Source organism: Cebidichthys violaceus, unplaced genomic scaffold, assembly GCF_023349555.1.
Source record: "Cebidichthys violaceus isolate CVI_PGR_0920_01 unplaced genomic scaffold, fCebVio1.0.p SCAF_19, whole genome shotgun sequence".
In the NCBI taxonomy this organism is placed as follows: Eukaryota; Metazoa; Chordata; class Actinopteri; order Perciformes; family Stichaeidae; genus Cebidichthys; species Cebidichthys violaceus.
In genome coordinates this window covers 9,294,653-9,315,028 of record NW_027176361.1, presented here as the reverse complement: position 1 = coordinate 9,315,028, position 20,376 = coordinate 9,294,653, and the positions used below count along the sequence as shown (strand labels likewise).

At 45.0% G+C, this 20,376-nt stretch overlaps 1 protein-coding gene across 1 annotated transcript in view; it reads left to right on the top strand.

The window, feature by feature from the left end:
• The window catches only part of kdm6ba (lysine (K)-specific demethylase 6B, a), a 91,715-nt gene that overhangs the window by 56,898 nt on the left and 14,441 nt on the right, over window positions 1–20,376 (top strand). Inside the window, exons 5-6 of the mRNA XM_068713569.1 lie at window positions 4,475–4,536; window positions 19,789–19,875. The gene's annotated coding sequence lies outside the window, so the exon portion shown is untranslated. The remainder of the gene's footprint in view (window positions 1–4,474; window positions 4,537–19,788; window positions 19,876–20,376) is intronic.

The following is a 20,376-nucleotide window of genomic DNA, read 5'->3' as shown; positions in this document are numbered from 1 at the left end:
TCCTATATGGCTGGTGGTGGGCTCACGGCTGCCGGGTTTTCAGACAGTTTTGTGTGTGTGTGTGTGTGTGTGAGTGTTGTGGCTCTAGTCGGTGAGTCTGTCTGTCACCCTCCTCCTCTTTGAGTGGGTGTCATTTTCCTGCGTTTCCCCAAAGAGGAAGTCTGTCTGTCTTGTCTTGTCTATCCATTTGTTTGTCGCGTGTGTGCGTGTGTGTGTGTGGGAGTCGGAGTGGGCGTGATGGTTTGTGAGCCAGGCGTGGTTTTGACCATGACCTTTTTCTGAAGCCATGTGGCAGAAGTTCACCGAGCCAAACAGCCCCGACCACAGTCGACCTGACACTCCTCCTCACTGTCTGTAGCGCTGCCAGCTCGGGCCTTGCAAACACATGCATGTTCACAGGCCAATGAGACAGAAAAGACTGCTTCTTTTAATGCATGCACAGACAAAACAATACTTTCTGCACTATATTAGCCATGTAGTTTTTTAAATAGCAACAGTTCTGGCAGAAAATGCAAAACCAGACGAATGCATATTTGGCATTGCTTTGTTGTGTAATTAACCACCACAGAGGGGAAGTAATCATCCCTCCTGTCATTCAAACAACTTAAAAAACATAACCTTCTTCCAAATGTCCTTATCTACCCGCATCCTGATCTCACGCACAAGTTCAGGATGCGGCGTGTCAGCATTCCAAAGGAGATCTGAAGTTGTCCGCGCTCATGATTTGCTCCTCGATGCGTGCATGCTGATCAGCGCTCATGTTGTAGTCTCCGCCCCCACGCTGCTGACTTTTGCCGGCGCTTCATTCAAGGATTTAGCGTGTTTTGAGTGACCGCCTTTAAAAATGCAACTGCTGAAAAAACAATGGCCATGGCCCAGAGAGACACACAGGGAGACGGTGAATGTCGACTTAAAGTCAGTGTGTGTGCAGGTATGAAGCTTGCTGCCCTAACTTGAAGAGACCTACTGAATCACTGGTGACTAAGGGCTCGAGCAGCCCAAGCAGGGCTACTCTACTCACGCCATGCAGGCTCACACACGCTGAGGTGTGTGTGTGGGTTTTTACCATTAGGTTAATGCCTTAAGCTGATTCTTACTGTACACTAGGTCAGCATTTACAGCATACAGCCAGATTGTGCCTTTGCATCGATTGGACTCCATTGGATATGTACAGCATTACATTACATTACATTACATTACATTACAGTCATTTAGCAGACGCTTTTATCCAAAGTGACTTACAATAAGTGCATTCAACATTGGTAATCAAAAGAACTACTAGTCACCAGAAGTCATAAGTACATTTCCTTTTCCAAACAAGCATCTAAGAGCATGAAGCAGAGCATAACTCAGAGCCAAAAGCATGTGTATGTTTGTTGAGCACATGTTCATAAGTTTGCATGTTTGTCCAGTACATGTGTGTGTGTGTGTGTGTGTGTGTGTGTGTGTGTGTGTGTGTGTGTGTTTTGGGTGTGTAGCCGTTAGGTCTGGTGTTTACAATAGCACTTTTGATGATTAAATGTTTTCTCAGGAAAGATTGTGTGTTTGCCTCATGAGCTGGAGGACTGTGTGTTTTCTCAAGGTGTTTTCTTTCTGTCAGTTGACCTCATTTATGAGGTGCTCGTACTGTATAATATACCATCTCTGTATGTATTATGGAAACCACATAATCTCCATGTCCCTGTTGATGCATGTCACACTCCCCCCCCCCCCCCCCCCCCCCCCCCATTGTTTCCCGTCTGCCTCCTCACTGTCGACTGTCAATAACAGTGAAAATGCCAAAAAAACAACAACCTTAAAAATAGATTTTTTGATAATACGGCTGTTTTGACTGAAACTGTGCATTAATGAATAGACCTGAAATAAGTCAGCAGGAGTTATTCACCTCTAATCATGTTGTCTTGCTCTCTGACACATCTGTCACACATTCAGGTGTTTTTTTTAATCATTATACAATAATACTGAAACACAAGCGGTAAGTCTGGCTTCCGTCATGCGTAAGCACAGCATAAAGAAAGTGTTGAACCTGGCTCAACGCTTGCTGCAAATCGTTGGAATTGGCCAATCAAATGTGTGCAAATGCCCATTTCTGATTACTTAGTCACATGAACTGCATATGTATATGTCAACCTTGTGACTGTTGTCAAATTCCATCTTGTAACTTTTGGATCCCTTTGCGTTTAAATGCGGTGCTGTTTGATCTGAAAGCCGGGGTAAACAATGAATTCTCTCTCTTTTCCTCATCTGTCTCTGTCACACCTCTGACTCTGTTTTCACTCTCTCCCTATCTCTCTCAAGCTATCTTGGCTTTTCCTCCTTTTCCATCTTTTGTCTAGCTCAAAGCCTTTACTCCATCCTTCTCCTCCTCCTCCTCCTCCTCCTCCCATTCCTCTCAGCTTTTACATCTCTGCTGTTCTTCACCTCTGAGCCGAGGCTGCATTGCCCCGCCCCTCAGCCTCTGTGCTGTTTAATGTCAAAGGGAGGTGCTCCCACAGGTTAACCTTTACAGACCAAAGATAAACACCGCTTTCTATTTCCTCCTATCTGTTGATCGCTCAGCCTTTCATTGTCTCTCTCATGTTCGCTCTCACATGGTCTTTACCTATCGCTGTCTTTTTCAATACAGTTACAATTTAAAACTGAATTTCATTACCTTTTGCTCTAAATTTGTATTTCCCTTATGCCTTGCCACGCCTCCCTATTTCCCCTCTCAATGTTTCTCTCTCTCTCTCTCTCTCTCTCAACCCTCCCCCTTCTCACTGCCCACAGTCTATCTGCTATCGATCAAAGTGAAATGATTATGTCAAAGCGAGTGACATTTATTCGATGTGTCATGAAAGAATATAGTCTACCCCCTCCAACAATACAGCCTCCAACACATACACTTGCTTTCTCTGGCATGCCTTCATTTAAGGTGGCCCTGTTCACCCACATTCTTCCTCACCCACCTATACACACACACACACACACACACACAGCCAATCCACCTTTACAGTTTGGCCAGCTGTGGCCCTTTAGGGGGTGTGACCTTTGACCCTGAGTTCAAAGGTTTGGGGCCTTAACCACCAGGCTGCAAGATCAGGGGAAGACTGAGCAAGCTATATCAGCCTCGTATTGACACAACTGTCACACGCACACACACACACACACACACACGAATACAAGCTGCCTTAGGCTATGTAGAGAAACATATGGAAGCCGCCATGTTTAGGTGTGTTTTATGTTGCAACCCTGTAGGTAGAATATCAGAGCAAGAGAAAGATAGACAGGAGGGGGAGAAAACAGAAGGATGAGTAGGGAAAGACAAGAGGAAAGAAAGAGAGAGGTTTTCAGCTTGGTTTGAGGAAACTGACACCAAATTCATCCATGTTTTGTAAGTAGATCATTTACCTTAGTTGTCCATGCTAACACCTTAGCATGGACATTGACCGACAGTACAGACACCAAAAACGTTTTGCATATTCCTGACAAAGCAAAATGGACCTTTAGGTCAAAGGTCCCATAGATGTTACAGAGGAGGGAGGAGGGGACAGGCTGATGGGTTGCATGGGAAGTGTGAGGACAACCACAAGCCTTTGTTAAAAGGGAACGTTCTTAGTCTATAAGAGAGCAAGAAGGTGTGTGTCAACGTATTCTTCCCCTCTTTCTCTGCTTCTGCTCTGTGTGTGTGGTGCATTTGTGTGTAACCATGTCCGGTTTAGTGTTTGAGCACGAATCACAGGTGCTGTGTGTTCTCAGGGTGCAAGTGGAGGTGTGTGTGTGTGAGCTTTGGGGGTGGGGAGGAACACCAGAGTGCCACCTGTTCTCAGTCATGAGGCCCAGCGCTGACACTGTGACTCACTGAACAGGCGGCAAATAAGGAACACACACACACACACACACACACACACACACAGATGGCCAGAGCGCTGGTCCAGGCCCTGCTGTGCATTTTGGCTGACACACAGACGCACACATTTATTTTACGAATTACATGTCGACAACATCACGACCACAGAACAGTCAGCAAACATCACACATGCATGATGAAACAAGCGAACGGAATACAAAATGAGTCTTGTGCTAGCAGAACAAGGTATTGATCTTTTAACCCTTGACTAAAGTGCTGACCAATGCTTCAACTCACTGGAATGTCAGACATGGTTGACCTATTGTGACAAAAGGTGAAAATAGAAACGCTCCATTGCGCATTGCTGCAGACAAATCATTTAAACCACAGATTTTTTGGGAAAAGTCACTAAAAATTGCTGAATATGCTTACGAAACTTAGTTTGATGGTTACAAAAAGGTACACTTGTGTGTGTGTGTGTGTGTGTGTGTGTGTGTGTGTGTGTGTGTGTGTGTGTGTGTGTGTGTGTTGACCAATAAAGAACCAATATTCAATAAGGTCATGTCCAGCTCCTGCCTGCTGCTGTGGTTTACTCTGTCACAAAACCTCTAGACTGACCTTTCTTCCTCCATGTTGTGGTTTCAGGAGGTGGGAGGTGTCATGGTGGCCTGCTGAACAAGACAGACTACATTACCCATGATCACCAGGTAAGAATCTCTTTTAGCTTACCTCTGACACAGGACCCTGTCCCCTGGTTTCATCTTGCTTACACTGTTTTCTGTCTTACTGTCATTTCTTGCATCCACAACGCCTACATGTACAGTGTGCATGCAGCAGTGCTCATTGTATGCTTTTATAATAATGGTTTACTGACTTCAAAGTACTTCTAAAACAGTTTTTTCTAGCGTTTTGTCCACCCTTCGGGTACATTAGGCACATACATGCATGTACACACACTCACACACAAGCTCCATCACATGACACAAGCTGTTACTGGTAGCAAACAGGTCAAGATGTGTCAAAAGAGAGTGAGTAAGACAGGAGTAGTAGTACAGCAAAGAGGGAGCGCATTATGCACACACACATTCATTCAAGGAGTTAGTGTTGTGAAATCATGGGTGTGAGTGGACCGCTCCTCCTTTTTACACTCTCTCACACACAAAATCAACTATTCCTTTGAATATTGTGTGTGTGTGTGTGTGTGTGTGTGTGTGTGTGTGTGTGTGTGTGTGTGTGTGTGTGTGTGTGTGTGTGTGTGTGTGTTCTTTTGTAAGTCCCCAGAGAATTGTGTACTTTAAGACCTCTGAGTCAGATATCAAACCTTTAACTTTTTGCTCTTCAAAGCCACATCAGAATGAAAAGGTCAATAATTTGCTCACTCTTTCTGTTAGCAACCAGCGTTCTAATAACTGTTAGTGTTTTGGTATAATTAGAGCTGAAACGATAAAACGATTTTAGTAATCAGTTAATCATGTTATATATTTTTAAACAAAAAGAACACAAATTCCCTGGTTTACAGCTCTTAAGTGTCTCTCAAATGTTTTAGAGATCAAACGATTAAGTAATTGAGAGAATAATCGCCAGGTTAATTCATAATGAAAATAATTATAAATCGCTGCCTATTACAACAGGCCTGGAGATTCTTACATTTTACATTACATTTGTTCCACAACAACTAGTAGTTACAGTAATAAGTACATGAGTGATGGATACAGTTGTTCTACTGCTACTGACTACTATGTAGTTAAAAGTAATAAAGCCTAAATGTCATGTAAATTGTAACACTCTTCCACATGAAACGTCCACCATCACCGTATAGCTTCAGAGCTGCTACAAGCTCAGGTCCAAGTTAAAGTATTAGCATGTAGTACCAATGACAATTCCACCAACCAGGGACACATGGATGATGTTAGTGTCCATACTTTCAGCTTTTCAGAGAAAAATTGACATAATTAGAAAATCTCCTGAAAACCAGATGTATTCCTTTAAGAGCCATCTGAGCTTTTTAAGCTCCTCTAAGTGGAGTTTGCGTTTCACTATGTCTTAACTTCGGGATAGTGAGTATGTTAAGCAGGACTGGAGTGCTTAGCTTATCATAGAGCTACAGTCAGGATTAGCCGGTTGTTTGAGGAACTAGACGGAAAGCCGGGCTCCCTATCGGCCCCTCTCCTCCTGCATAAGGGCCCTAATTATTAGAGCTGTAGCTCCATTCAGCTGGCTGCATTGCTGCTATATGTGGGTGTACTAAGCCAGGCTGTCCGTCTGACTGCCTGTGTGGCTCTGCGTCTCCTTGTGATGTGAGTATGTGTGTGGAGGTGATTATTATCGTGTCTGTCGGTCTCTCAGTGTACCCAAAAGGCTGACTCACAGTATGCCACATGTACTCACACACACACACACACACACACACACACACACACACACAGTCCCACACACAATCCTACATATCGGAGGCTGAGAAGTACCATCTGTACCAGGGACAAAGTCTCCTACGACTGCTGAGTGTGCGCACACACACACACACACACACACACACACACACACACACACACACATTCCTACTTTCTCTTTTCTACTGCTGCTCTGTATGTAGAGTACATGTCATCAGTATAACAAACTGTTTATTATTTTTAATGTGTTTGTGTGGCTGTTATGACATGGGAGAGCTGCTAAAGTCAATGTACATATATATATATATATATATATATATATATATATATATATATATATATTTTGTATTATTATTGAGTGTGAGAACAGAGCCGTCCTTGTCCCCAATCTCTTTAATTACACACACAAAGTCTCCACCACACACACGTCTGCCTCCCTTCCACACACATGAATACAGGATTGCCAGCTATGCCTAAGAGCGGTAGGAACTTAAACACAGTGCTTCACAAATAATTTTTCCTTATTGTCCCTTCCTGCAGTTCACACACACAAATGGGACCCCTGGGACAGACTGTAATGCTTTTGGCTGCTCTTGTTGTGGGAGAGGAAGGATGGGAATTAAGCTCAGACATATATTTCATATTCTCAGACTCTTATTATATACATCTATGAAAGACGCAGCTGTAAGAAGCTGTGTGTGTGTGTGTGTGTGTGTGTGTGTGTGTGTGTGTGTGTGTGTGTGTGTGTGTGTGTGTGTGTATAATGTGTATATGTCTGGGCAGAGTGTGTGGTATACCACCCATGCCCATATCAATCAGCAATCCTCTTCCTGTTCAATTTTGAGGGCTAATGGTCTTCCACCACACTCTTTACAGTGTTATCACGCACACACACACACACACGCCGACACACATAACGCCGTGCAAATCCACACACCTCATGGAAGATATGATATATCATATCATGCACTGGGAGCAAAAGGAGAATGTACAATACAAGTTAAAATGAAAACATGACTCCATACACACCCTCAAAACACGAGCAGCATAACATTTGCATAAATAGTACTGTTGAGCTATTTTTGTGCAGGATAGACCAGTGCAGAAATAGAATGGACAAAATACACAACAGTTATGAGGAACACATCATATAGAGCCTACACACAGACTGCACTAGTTTACAACTCCATGATGGGTAATTAAGGACTGCAGCAATTCAGGGTATAATAGCTTCCAGATGATGTTGTAAAAAGTCTTTCCAGCTGACTTGATGTATTATAATGCACATACTGATTATAACATTAAGGGTGCAGGTTATCTGAGTATGTAATTACAGCATATGGGATTAAATTACTTTAACAGTTTTCTTACAGAACTTCCATCCATTTACAGAGAAATCGCCTCCGTAGCGTCGTGCTAGGACTTTTTCAGCTGATAAAAGCTTTTGTTCAGTCTCTGAGAAACGAAAGCGGCCTCTAGATTTTGCATCAGATCCTTACTTTTGCGTCCTTTTGCAGGCACAATAGCAGCTGCTAATACTTCTATTTTGGCCAACATCACTTTATAAAGTTGCAGTTAAGATCACCGTTGCTGTATGAACTGGAGCTGTCCCAAGAGGCTACTGATTTCTCCACACGGCCTTTAACGAACGAAAACAAAACGTCCATATACAAGCACACTGCCTCCCAGTGTCATAAAGACCCCCACTGTGCTGCATCCCTCCTCTTTCTCAACACATAACACATTATTGAACATTCATTGTCACTTGACAATAGACTGCAGATCCACCATGGTGGCACATAGCGCACATGCCATGCATTTACTTCATTAGGGGTTTGAATCGGACACACACACACACACACACACACACACACACACACACACACACACACACACATCTCTCGTCACTCTTCACTGCACTAACCAAAGTAGAAATGCCTTCAGTTATCTGAAAATAGACTGTGAGTAACCTGTTGTGGTACGAGAAAGAAGAACAGACAGTGAGAGACTGATTGCATCGCTGATTTCTACTGAGGCAGAGAGGTTTCCATATGTTCTGGTTGTGTTGTTTATGTTGTTTTTATTAGAATTGTTATGACCATAAATAAGCTGCGTGTGTCCTTATGTCATCGTCTCAGCATCATCCGTGACACATTCCCAACCTCCCTGCTGCAGCTAATTTAGCCTCCTGTTGTCCTGCTTAGACTGTGCTTTCTAATTATAACCTCTACACCCGTGTGTGTGTCCGTGTTTGTGTGTTAGTCGGTGACACATACTGTTGGTTGTACCAGTGTGGCTCTTTGGCGTTATTACAGAGTACAGGATGGTTACTTTGGCAAGAAAGAGCTGGAACAAATGTTTCCGGCCTTAGAGAGGCCCATGTGTGTTTTTTTCAAAGCTTTCGCTGGCTGCCTGTGAGCACATAGCATATAATTCCTGTAGCTCTGCTGTGTGCAGTCATGAGACGTAAGATGTTAATGTCACCCACTGGACAAGAACGGGAAATATATTGGCCTCATAACTCAGGCTTTATTTATAGTCCTAGCCATGTGTACTGTATTACGATAATATATAAAACATTACATAAATATTGTTCAGCCTTCAAATCTCTCTCTCGGTATACCTATTATGTATACTCTATACACAAACTTCACAGTGGATTATATATCTCATCTCATAAAATCTACATCTGTATATATATACATCCATGTCTATATCGATATTTTATATTTGTGAACAACTTAACTGAACAATACAAAACAGAGGAGTAGCATAGCATAGGTGTAACACTGCACAGTAAAATAGGCTATAGCTGTCTGTTAATAATGCACCTTTATAAATGCTTTATAAGCTGCAACAACTGTATTGGTGGCTAATGAATAATTAATGTATGCTTTGTAGATCAGTTATAAGCTATTTATGGCAGCAGCTGTTATGAACAAATAGTGAATGATAAACACCAACCTGGCAACCCACATGTTGTTCTTTTAAAATAGCTTAACTGATCCATAAATCAAATGGTTAAATTGTTTATTCTTCTTGATAAAGCCAATTAGTTACAACTCTGTTAACTAAATATGTAGCAGGTATTAAATATAACGGATACAATGTAAAATACAATGTACTAATGTTCCCCAATGCCTTCCAGTAAAGGGACAGGATTGCAATTTTTTTTTTTTTTTTTTTTTTTTTTATGAATCCATATTTATCTTCCAGTGTGTATGCTTTATTAACCCACAGGGATGAACTTAAAGCCTGTGTCGCTTATAGATGGACCTATCTAAAGTCCACTAAATCTAGTGATAACACTGTGATACTGTATCTTCCTGTGGCGATATGGCGTCAGGGGGTAAAATACTCTTTCTCATCCAAAAATAGCCGGTCACACGAAAAGATGCCGTGGCGCTGTTCATCGAGTCCAACTCTCGGTCACGAGTCTGCCTAAAATAAACTGTGGGGGGGATAAAACCAGTGACAGACACGGTACACGTGAATAAACCTCTCAGGAGGAGCGGAGGAGCAGCTCCGGTACCGGGTGTTGGACTCTGTGCCAGTTTGCGCTGTCAGGGAATTCCGGGGGCCGTGCGGTGACGTCACGTAAGCGCGCGCCTCTGTTTCGATTTGCGTGTTGCGTGGCTCTGTCCCTTTAAAACCGAGCTCAGCGCAATACGATCCCTGCCTGGCTGCTCGTGAGTGCGAAAGCAGAGGGGGAAAAAAAGGAGCTCGACGCGGAGAGACACAGAGAGCCGAGCGAGCGGGGCTGTCGCTGCACGGCCAAAGGCAGCCATCAAACGGAATAAGAACCAGAAGATAGACGAGAACGAGCGTAGCACGGACATCAGAGAGGCTCTCCGGCCACCGGGCGGCTCACATTTCATGGTTGTTTCGGGAGGAAGCGACAGAGACGAACCGGGATTACGGGGCTGTAGCTGTTCTCCGCTCAGCCGGCTCGTCGGGAATTTCTCTGCAGACTCGGCGCTCAGAACTTGCGGATACAAAGACTACAAAGGATACCGTGGACCTCAAGGAACCGGATATATATATATATATATATATATATATATATATATATATATATATATATATACATTTTTCTTTTTGGCAATTGTTTTCTTTCTGGAGCGTCCATTCGGTATAGCCCACTTCAATGAACGGTGAGTGCTGTGCTGCTTTGTGAACCAGGGGCTTTAAGAGTCGAGTCGACTTTGTTTTGGTTGTAAGCAGGCGAGTTAGTGCTCAGAGGAAAGTAAGTTTGAACCGTGATGTTCCTCAATGTGTCGAGTTATTCCCTCATCAGATGGGCTGTGCTCCTCTATTATAATGTGGATTCAAATAGGCTCTGTTGTGATTCAGGACAGCAATGAGAGAAGTATTGTAATTGATTAAAGTGGAACCTTTGATCTTCTATAATCGATAAGGGGTGTGTGTGTGTGTGTGTGGGGGGGGGGGGATTCTCTGTGTTTTTTCTCAACCACAGGTGACTCTTTAATCCCACGCGTGTGTGGAGAATTCGGAGAATTGTTTTTCATATTATGCTCGATCATCTTTACCGGACATGTTTAATCATTTAGTGCACGTGAATCGGAGTCATTTCTGTAAATTGGTTTCGTTGTGAAATGGGCTTTTTACTTTAAAATGCCCAAGTTGATCCCCAATTTTTTTAAAAGTTTCCCCCCAGGAAAGCTATCTGAGCCATCATGTTTCAGTGTAGGATTCAGCCCATATAACGCCACATTGATGATGACAGTGGGTCTTTATAGAAGGCTACATCTATTCATGAAATGACCTAATCATGGTATTGCTGTGGGACAGCCCGGGTCCTAGTTTGGTCATTGTCACCCTGAAAACTCCTGATCATCCCATGGCTAGAAAAGGGAAGGAGAGCTAGAGGACAGGGAGAGAAAATTGCCTGTGTAAGGAGATCTCACGCCATTGTGTGTGTGTGTGTGTGTGTGTGTGTGTGTGTGTGTGTGTGTGTGTGTGTGTGTGTGTGTGTGTGTGTGTGTGTGTGTGTGTGTGTGTGTGTGTAGGAGTGAGTGGCTCTGCTGGAGTTGGAGTGGGGGGTGGGCAGGATCACTGAGGTCGGCAGCCGTATAAAGTGAATGGATAGCTGCCACCCCCCAGTCAATCCTTACGCACACAAAGAGCCGGATTGAAAGGAAGTGATTTGCATCACCTCTCGGTTTTTTGGGGGGAGGGGCGGTGTTTTGGGCTGTCCTTAAGTCTGGGTTTCAGGGGAGTCAGTGCACTAAAGTCTGACCAGTGTTGTTTGGTCAACGTGATCTCTTATCTAATTATCGCACGTGGGACAGTCCAAACTGGAGTGACTTTTTGACTTCCCAACACCTTTCTGGCGCTCCTATCCTGAACCGTGCCCTCTGTGCCGATAATAGCCCCCAGGAGCCGGCTGGGCTTACTTGCGGCAGATCACACCTAAACACGCGCAGCTTGCGCGCATGTCTTTGTTTTTGATCGCTTGCACCCGAAAAGTGCACACGTTGTTCAAAATATCAAACCAGTGGAAGTTAAACGAGGATAAAGTCGAGTAGTTTGGTGGGCGTGGTAATGCGCTTTGTAGTTATTGATATTGGTGGTTATTACCTCAACGCCCACAGACATTAAACGCCATTCTCCCCCACTGGTCTTTCTTTGGACAAGCAGTTGATGCGAATTTGTGGCTGGTTGGGAGCTTATTTGTTACTTTATTGCCCTCAATAAATGGACCCAGATCAAGAAGAGCGGGGTGTGCTGGCATGGGGTCGCGAAGTAAACAAAAAAACAACAACAGAAAGCCTTTGAAGGTTTACTTCCTATCAGTCAGATTGATCAGCTTAGAAACCATGTCAGAGGTTGTAAAAAGTTAGAGCTCAAAAATCGCTCCCCTCTTGGCAGGCGGTGTGCTGCTCCAGCCCGCCCCCGTTTGTCCCGTGATCTCAATAGGAGTGTGTGTGCGCGAGCGAGTGAATGAACAATCGCCGCCCATTTTACTACGAGCGATGACGAACATGGAAGATTATTAAAGTGATACACGGGCCACGAGGAGGAGGAGAGGGAGCGATGATGGTGGAAATAAGGCTGCCAACTCAACGGTAGTGTGAGTGAGTCACACAACTTGAGTAAGAGGAGTCTGTGGCTGCCCCCCCCCCCCCCCCCCCCCATTTACCCATATCTAGCTCTGTTAGGGGTGTTACAGGTGTCCCAAGAAAAACGAAGGATTACTTTGATCTAATTTAAGATATTTCCTGATGTGTGTGGCTGGCATGGGAAGTGGGTCAGTAGTCTGGCTTAAAGTGCTTACTCATCTAACACTACTTGGACAGTCGATGGTGATGAAACAAGCTGTGTGTGTGTGTGTGTGTGTGTGTTGGCTGTGTGACAGTCCATCAGATTTTAGGGGGGGTTCTCCTGCCACTCGTCTGATTTTGCTGCCTGTTACAGAAAGCAAATACAATACAAGTGTGTGTGTGTGTGTGTGTGTGTGTGTGTGTGTGTGTGTGTGTGTGTGTGTGTGTGTGTGTGTGTGTGTGTGTGTGTTTGTTTAAAGGAGAAGCAGGTGGGGTAAGTGATTGGGTGTCATAATGAAGCGTCTTGTTTGTGTGACAGCGGGCTGTTGCAACCTTTCCAGTAAAGGGTGTCATTTCTCCTCCAGCCACTCAAAATGAGAGAGAGGGAAACAAGGGAGGTGCAGGACAACATCTGCCCTGCTGACGTTTTCTCAAACACTCCCCACACACCCCAACAGGTCAGGCGTTAAAACACGAGTTCCTCTACGTGTGAGCTGGCGCAATGGTTGGAAACCAGTTGAGGAATTTCCCTTAATGTCAGCGGAGACACTGAACATTTAAAGGGGCATTATTCAAATTCTCCTTTTTACACTGTAGATATTAATAAGCACAGTACACACCGAGCCTGTCCCCCTAATCCTTGAACCCTGAACCCTCAGGGACTTATCTGACGTCGCCAATGATTGAGTGTGAAAGACTGTAAGGGCTTGAAATGGTGTAAATACGAATGGGACGTCATATCATGTTATATACAATTGTGGGTATTTATTTTATACTTTTTACTCCCCGATTTAAGCATCTTCCAGGCTTTCCAGGGTAATTGTCAAATAGTCTATTTACTTACAAAAAATAACAAAATTAAAAGAAAAGGCTAATGAATAAACCAGTAATATAGTTACTGCTTGCATTCTTTGAGTTTTTATAGCATCTTTAATCCTTAATGTTTTTGTGTTAATGTAATATGCCAGACTGAACACCCACGTGCTCTTTGTTTACCTTTTTTGTCTTGCGTCTCCAGCCTCTGGTAACTCTGTGTTTAACGTCACTTTGCTTTGAATTGTGGGTAATTCTCAAAATGTCCGCGAGAGAGCCTCCAAACACTCGGCAGTTTGACAGTGGGGCAGCCCTAAAACCCTCACGGACTTTGCGGGAATGCGCATCAAAGTCCGTGAGTGTGGCGATTGGGCCTTAGAGTTTGCTCGGGGGGCAAAAAGTCAGTCAACCAAGTGTGGAATTCTACACGGCAGTGTTGGCCTGACTGCTGTGGATCCCGGTTTTTCAAAATGTGGGCCAGACCCCTGAATCCAGGAAATTGCAGACTTCTGTAGTGTTTGCCATATGTAAAGGATTATTTTTAGGCATTATAGCTGCCGCTAGGTATGCAAAGATGAAAGACAAGAAAAGGGGGAAAAGAGCAAAACCTTTTTGTGATAATGTTCATGCTGTAGAAAATAATGTGATAAAGCTTTAACTGAGGGACAATTGAGTCAAAAGATTGAAATGAGGCGAAATTACATGAATAGTCCAAACAAATGAAGGGTTCTATACAGGTGTGTACATTAATAGGCCTTAAATCACCAACGTGTGTATGATGTTATGGTCCTTATTATATATTTCTCATTAGTTTCCATGGACCAGCAGGACCCTGCTATACTGCCAGCCAACCACGAGGCCTTAAAATCCATCACTATAAATATAAGTTATGCAGTTCTGGACTGTGTGTTAGACCTGAGAATCATAAGGAAAAACAGATCAGTGTAATTCAGTCCAGAAGCTGAAGAGTGAAGTTACTGGGAGCTGGCAGCCATTCAATGGCAGCCTCAGGCCAAGCAAATAGGCTGATGTAAAACATGGCAGCAGAGAAACAAAGATGATATTATAAAAAAGAAGCATAATGTCTCCAGATGAAATGAGCTGTGTAAGAGAGTAACGGGGTGTTTACGTCCTGTTTGCCCATTCAGCCGAGTGAGAGAAAAAGGGAAAGTTTTCCTCTCTGTTATCTCTGGCTCTTTGCCACTGATGATGATGATGATGATGCCACGGTGGAAAGGGTGCAGACCTACACACTGTGTATGAGTCACACACACAAAGTTACACACACTCACACTCCGTGGAAAGAATTTTCTTTCTTCCTTAATTTTTTTTTTTGCCTCCCCTCACCTCCTGTGACTACTTTTACCCAACTCAACCACGTCAGCAAAATAAATCTCTCCGCCAGCGAGTAGGCCTGAGTGCATCATGGTAGATTCATAAAAAAAGATGTACAACATTGGTATCTGAGGAATCTGTAAACAGGCCTTGGATTCTCTGGACTGAAGGAACATACAGCGCCGTCATAACAAAAAGCGCTCGGCCTGCGTCACCGTTGTTCTGATGAAGTCCGAAATGATCCACGTGTAATCAACCCACTTTCAGAATAACGCCGCATCGGCCATCTGTACGCACGCTGTCATTAACTCTGATGCAAATGGGACACACACACACACACACACACACACACACACACACAGGACGGCTGATGAGACATAATGTTGTGGACCATGGAGGAAGAGGATGAGGTCAGTCTGCCCGTAGCTCAGTAAACATGTTGATCAGTAAAGACCTCTTATGAATTCCTCTCCGTCCAGCTCTGCCTCTCTAGCTTACTTTAATAACTGTTTGTGAAGACGCGATATCGGTTCCCTTGGCAACTGTTACCAAGGGAACCGAGTCTCTTGTCTTGTTTAGTGCATTTCTGAGCTTGTGTGTGTGTGTGTGTGTGTGTGTGTGTGTGTGTGTGTGTGTGTGTGTGAGAGAGAGAGAGAGAGAGAGTCCTGAATGTGGAATAGAAGCACCTGGAGAGAGGAGGGAGGGGAATTTTTCAGTTCCGACTTTGAGGAGGTTTTTTCTATGAAAAGAGGCCGTATGATGTTCAGTGTTGTCCTGAGCGTTTCTTAGATTTGTTAATGGAAATCATCACCCAGAAACCCAGAAAAATAAATGTTTGGGGGCTTTTGAGGTTGCTCAAGTGTGGAAATCGAGAGTGACGACGATCAAGTCACCGTCGTCGGTTGTTAGTTATCGCCCACATCCTCTTAGATTTCCGGTTTGTCGGGATTTTATCGCCATTTTCCTTTCTTTAGAGTTACTAGCTGAGTCATTCCCTTATTCTGTCTCTCACGCACACACACACACACACACACACACACACAAGCACCTCAACACAGACAGATTGCGCACAAGTCTGTTGAGAAATCCAGACTGATGTTTCCTCTGTAACAAAGAGTTTCTGTGAAAATGAAGCGGGGAGCACAAGTAACTGGGAGGGGTTATCCAACACACACACACACACACACACACACACACACACACACACACACACACACACTCTGCCATCATATGTTTGTCATTCTCTTTTACCAGAAGCTAAAAAAAGGGCGGACAAGGCCTTTCACTTAACACCCAGGGTACGAGACAAGTAAGTGGCTTTTAAGTCAGTTGACTGTCTCGCTTGTGTTGACGAGGCTTGTGTTAGTCATGAGTTGGCCACATGTGCCGTTCACACAGGATGACTCTGTGTCTGAGGTGTATTTTAGGAGTGAAACTGACCGGGTTTCTGAATTGACTCTCTTCGTTTCACATCGTCAGAGACTCAGAAGTCACATAAGATCACTTTCATCTATTTCATTACAATCAGAAAGCTGCTGCTGCTGCTGCTGCTGCACTAACATACAGTTCATATCTTTACAACAGGAAGCGTCAGCCTTCAAACCCCCTGCCCCCGCCCCCTTAAGGCCTCACACACACACACCCCTTAGGGAGGCCTACTTCCTGCGGTTGTGACGAGAGCTTCCTCTCCCCTCCGAGCTCTGTTCCCCTTCTCTTTAACGTCACACACGTGCATCTGATCTGTGAGTGAGAAAAGGCGATGCACACACCAACCCAGTTGTGTGTTGTCATTCACAGGCCCAGATGTCAGGGTGGTGACTGCAGGAGACAAATGGGGCCTCTTGTTTTCATGTTTTTCTACCAGCCCCCTTCCTCCTCGTCCTGTTTATTTTTTCACTAACAGATCAAAATGTAGGGCAACTGTTTCTGTGTCACTAAGGGTCGGAAATCAGGTCGGGTTGACAGGTGACCACCAACAGCCAAAACGAGACTGCGTTTGGTTGGCAGTTGCTAACCTGAAGCTTATCGCAGTTGTTTCAAAATCCACTAAATGTTGAAATTAGAAGCATAAACCCAGCAGTTAAAATGTGAAGATTCCTGATCTTCCTCCCCCCGTGCGTTGGCCTGAATGTAGAGCAGATGTGAGGGAGTGCACATATAAGCCGGAGGAGCCAAAGTAAGACAAATAAGAGCATTTATCTGGCCAGTTATGGCGTGCTGGCATGCTGCTGCTGAGCATTGATGCTCTGGGTGTAACTGGGTGAAAGGTTCGGTCAGAGCTCCTCACCCTGAAAGAAGGGTTGTGTTGTTTGGTTGGATGCTCGCAGGAGATAATCGTCCGTCATGGAGGTCGGATGCCTCAGTGTTAGTGTGCAGGAACAGTGTTTGCTTGCCGTGTCCTCGGCTGACCCACACTGCCCTGTGTGTGATGCCTGGAGCAACTCTGTGTGTGTGTGTGTGTGTGTGTGTGTGTGTGTGTGTGTGTGTGTGTGTGTGTGTGTGTGTGTGTGTGTGTGTGTGTGTGAGAGAGGATGTGGATGGGATGAAGTTAGACTGCATCGCCGTCACGGAACAGCATGCACTGACGTTTGCACATGCACAAACAAATAAAAACACACACGCACGCACGCACGCACGCACGCACGCACGCACGCACGCACGGGGGCCTGGCAACGAGCTGAGGGAGGACGGATGCAGAGGCTGGGTGTTCCTCTGTGTGTGTCGGAGGGAGAGAGAGAGAGAAATGCATGGTGTTTCCTTCAGAACACGATCTCTATCTGGGGTGGTTATGTAATGACCAAATGCTCTATAGAGGGCGAGGGAGGACAGAACCAGACAGGGAGAGAGAGAGAGAGAGAAAGAGGGACGGAGACAGGACCTTGCATGGCCTTTCCGTCGTCCTCTGCCAGAGCGTTTCCCTTCCTTAGTTTTCTGTTATCTGCCACTTCTCCCAGCCTTATCTGGTCATTTCTCATACGAGAGACTCTACAGTGACTTTACCAGGACAGTAACGCTCTCCAGCTGCCTGCCATCAACCCCCTCAAACGTTCAGTGGTCAGTGGTCTCATCCTCGGGGGGGTTTGTCATATAGTCACTCCAGCACTGTATGTTTACCCATCTATCTCAGGCAATATTGATTACCACCACTAAGAAGTAGAATTTTTACACTTCTACTGATGGTACAGATTATTTTTTTTTGATTGCGTCCGCTCCATTTTCCTCTCATGGCCTCAGTGTGGTTGTTTGTCAGGGGACCAGAGACGGACAGTAGTTGTGGGGTGTGGGTGAATAAATTCAGACTACTGCAGACGTCATCTAAACATCTTAAACCCCCCCCCCCCCCCCCCCCCCCCAGCTCATGTTAGTAGTGACTACGCAAGTTTCCCCGTGCACAGCCACAAGTGTATCCTCTGGTTTTTGTGTCACATGGGGTCGTGGTGGATTTATTTATTTAGTTTGTTTGTGTGTTTCTTTGTTAGATGCCACAAGGCATTCAAGAGAGCTCCTTTATTTTGAGTGTGTTGACGTGAGCAGCTCTTTGATGTCTTGGGAGATTTTACTTGAAGATGTACCATGGGGGTATTTTTGATGGTGAATTGCATCATCTGTTTGGTATGAATTGATAAACATGTCAGCTGTGTGTACTTTCACTGAGGAGACTAGCCAAACAGTAACTACAGTCCTTCCACACTTTGACTTGACTTACTGTACAGAGTGACACGACAGCTTGTTGTGGTTAAACTGAGGTAAAAGTGAAAGCAAATCAGACTTAAGCGTGCGCAGCGTGCACGGTACCACTGAAGCTGAATAATGGTTGTATTAATTCAATTAAAATTTTTTCGATTTCACAACAATCTGACGGGAATCAAAAGATTGATCGGCAGGTTTCAGGAATTTTCCCCGTCGTTTCTCTTGAAGTTTGATTCCCTTTCTCGACCGTGAAACCCCCTGCAGCTCGTCATCACATCCTGTTTGTCTATTTAAACACACATACACACTCAACCCATGCGGCACACTGAATAGGAAGCCGAAATGACATCACGAAGTCCAAGAATTTCCCGTTGTTGTCACATCGGCGGCGGTGCAGAAACACGCCCCCGGTCACCTGACTGTAAGTGGTGTCCCAGGTGGGCGGAGTTTAGGGCCAGCGGTTTGGGGTAAGTCCTCTCACAGGGCGCTGAGTCATCGGGGGGGTTCCCCGAAAAATGTAATACGTAATGCTCGCTCACACACACACTCTCACTGTTTCCTCCACACACATACAGTACTGAACACTAACTCATAGCTGGTGAAACCACATTTCATCACTTTGGTATCATCAGATAGAACCCAAGCTGGTATGTAACACTGTCTGCCGTCTGTGTACACTCTCTGGTTTCAGAGTACTGAGTTTCTCACACTGTGCTGGTAGAGCGTCTGTGAGCAACGTGATAGCCAGGGTAGCAACTGGAAGAGACGACCGTTTGGTCACAACAGACATAAACACACACCCTGTATAAAAGTGGTAATTACAACCTCGCCACTGCATCCCTGCCCCAGTCACGACTTGGTCTCTTGCTAGAGTTCTCTTTCTTCATTTTTCTATTTTCAAAGTCACGCTTTCTTTCCTTTTATCCATTACGCCATGTGTTTAACTATTTTACCGTTTCCCCAGCGCTGCTCTTTCACATGTGATGGTTGACTTTGCTGGCCCAGCTCTTCCCGTTAGAGCGAGATCAGCCTCGTTTGTGTGTCTGCCCGACTGTTAAGCTGCACAGTTGGTCTCACCATCGCGTCTGCGTGGGAAGAGAAAGAGAGTGAGCGAACAAGAGCCCCCTGCGCTCCTATTGAGTCAGCCTCCCTGTGGATTTACCCCTTCGCTTTAGCCACCCTCAGGTTTTCCACACCGCTCTGAAACCAGGTGTCACCTCAGAAGTCAGGCGGGTTTGGTGACGATTCTCTCGAGAAAGTCAGAAGAGAGAAGCGGCAGCACAAAGGGGTTTTTGGTCCACATTGAAAGCAAATACCACCCTCAGCCCTGAATTATTTTAAATGAAGGCGTCGTATATCATCAGTCCTCTGAGTACATTGTTTGATGTGGCTTCACGTTGTTTTTATGACAGCTTGACATGAATGTTTTGTCTTCTCTGTCTTTCAGGGTCGAGGAGACCCAAGAGAGTTGATTGGCAGCCGGAGCCGAGACATAACACAAGTGTGAATCAATAACTTGGTGCTACTCTAAAAGGTACGCTCAGAACGAGTGTGTGTGTGTGTGTGTGTGTGTGTGTGTGTGTGTGTGTGTGTGTGTGTGTGTGTGTGTGTGTGTGTGTGTGTGTGTGTGTGTGTGTGTGTGTGTGTGTGTGTGTGTGTGTGTGCGTGCGTGCGTGCGTGCGCGCGCGTGTTTAGTATCAGTTTGTCTTAAAGAATGTTGTGTGCAGCCTTGACAGTGAACGCCAGCCTATCTTCACATAGCAGCAGAGCCTGCTGGATGATGATCACCGCAAGTCGGAAGGGAAGAGATAGAGAGGGTGGTGTGTGTGTGTGTGTGTGTGTGTGTGTGTGTGTGTGTGTGGTGTGTGTGTGTGTGTGTGTGTGTGTGTGTGTGTGTGTGTGTGTGTGTCATCGCATAGCACCACTCCTGACAAGCTAAAAGTGTCCAGCGATTGAAATATCCCCTACTTTAAATAGAGACAGAGGGATCCAGAGTTAGTGGGAGTAAGAAAGGCAGAGAAGAGGAACTGGTGGG